Here is a 2,365-nt window from a genome sequence, read left to right as displayed (position 1 = left end):
ATTTACATGACTCCCATTTATTTATTAATTTTTAATTTTTTGTACATTTTATTAATTTACATGTCTTCCATTTATTATTTTTATTTTTTTATTTTATTTATTTACATGACTCCCATTTATTTATTTATTTTTAATTTTTTGTACATTTTATTAATTTACATGTCTTCCATTTATTATTATTATTATTTTTTTTTTTTTATTTACATGACTCCCATTTATTTATTTATTTTTAATTTTTTGTACATTTTATTAATTGACATGTCTTCCATTTATTTTTAATTTTTTTTAAATTTTATTAATTTACATGACTCCCATTTATTTATTTATTTTTAATTTTTTGTACATTTTATTAATTGACATGTCTTCCATTTATTTTTAATTTTTTTTAAATTTTATTAATTTACATGACTCCCATTTATTTATTAATTTTTGTACATCTTATTAATTTACATGACTTCCATGTCTAGAAATCATATTTTTGAAATGGCCTTATGTATCAAGCTGCAGAAACCCTTTGTTAAAATAGTATATATTTATAGATTTTTAGGCGTTTTAGCTTATTTTAACGCTTGTTTTGTCCCATTTTAAATCATTTTGATTCATCTTGAATGAATCAAACCCCTGGTTGAGAACCACTGGTATAAAACAGTGCTATAGCCAAAAAAAATACCATGGCAACTTACAAGGTTTCTGCCAAAATACCAATGCCAACTCGAATTATTGTTATTAAAACGTTGCATTAAGTCTGTTTTGGTCTTGGGTTCCTCCTTTAATGTGCATCTGTGTGTTTTTTCTCGTGAAAATGGTGCATCTGATCACTCAAGTAAAGTAATCATTCACGTCTGGAGCACAAATGCTGACTTTAAGACTCAGCGCTGGAGGTTTGATCAGTAACAGTGACAGTAAAAGTGATGCTTGACTTATTAAACCCCACTAATTAACCTAGAAAAAACACATTTCCTTATGAATCACGGGGTAAAGCCTAGAGAAATTCATGGCGTGTGGAAGGATAAATGTCATGTTGTGTTGTCACTAAACCCAGAGAGAGAGAGAGAGCAGAGAAAAGGCAGCCTGTCTGGACATTACATAAGCTGTCATTATGTGCCATTCTCGCTTCGGGGCTCGGTTACATCACTCTGAACTTTGCCGTGCTGCTCTGTTGTTATTTTTGGAAGCCGTGTGAAATCTGCTAATGTCGGTTACCTGAACGGTGAACGTCGGCTTTGCTTTGCAGAGCTGAGAGGGAAAAAACCAGAGAAGTGGGGAAAGTAAACAAGAACAAAGACATCCGTCTTCCCGTCAGACGCTCCGGGGAAAAGAGGGAGTGCGAGAGGAAAAATGAGCACAGTTCAAGTGAGGATTGTTGATGAGTTTATAGTTTTTCTCCAGGAAGAAATGAGTGCATGGAGAAATCCACAGAAACAGACGAACGCTGTAATATGAGCCTGTCACGTAAACACCGCCGGCCTCGATAATACATCATGTCATCATGACATCAGTCTCGATCTGTTTTGTATTAAACCTCATTTGGCTCCAGATGTGAATCAGGAAACTGAATCATACTGTAGAACAACAGATTACAGTAGACAATAGACATTTCAACTCAGAAAATATGATGTATTTGAGTGAAATCTCTATATAATTTACAGTGGACAGATTTTTTTAAATTTTATTAATTTACATGACTCCCATTTATTTATTAATTTTTGTACATCTTATTAATTTACATGACTTCCATGTCTAGAAATCATATTTTTGAAATGGCCTTATGTATCAAGCTGCAGAAACCCTTTGTTAAAATAGTATATATTTATAGATTTTTAGGCGTTTTAGCTTATTTTAACGCTTGTTTTGTCCCATTTTAAATCATTTTGATTCATCTTGAATGAATCAAACCCCTGGTTGAGAACCACTGGTATAAAACAGTGCTATAGCCAAAAAAAATACCATGGCAACTTACAAGGTTTCTGCCAAAATACCAATGCCAACTCGAATTATTGTTATTAAAACGTTGCATTAAGTCTGTTTTGGTCTTGGGTTCCTCCTTTAATGTGCATCTGTGTGTTTTTTCTCGTGAAAATGGTGCATCTGATCACTCAAGTAAAGTAATCATTCACGTCTGGAGCACAAATGCTGACTTTAAGACTCAGCGCTGGAGGTTTGATCAGTAACAGTGACAGTAAAAGTGATGCTTGACTTATTAAACCCCACTAATTAACCTAGAAAAAACACATTTCCTTATGAATCACGGGGTAAAGCCTAGAGAAATTCATGGCGTGTGGAAGGATAAATGTCATGTTGTGTTGTCACTAAACCCAGAGAGAGAGAGAGCAGAGAAAAGGCAGTCTGTCTGGACATTACATAA

The sequence above is a fragment of the Sinocyclocheilus anshuiensis genome, unplaced genomic scaffold (genome assembly GCF_001515605.1).
Source record: "Sinocyclocheilus anshuiensis isolate Anshui unplaced genomic scaffold, SAMN03320099.WGS_v1.1 scaffold21, whole genome shotgun sequence".
NCBI lineage: Eukaryota > Metazoa > Chordata > Actinopteri > Cypriniformes > Cyprinidae > Sinocyclocheilus > Sinocyclocheilus anshuiensis.
The sequence above is the reverse complement of the archived record's forward strand: the minus strand, read 5'-3'. Positions refer to the sequence as shown.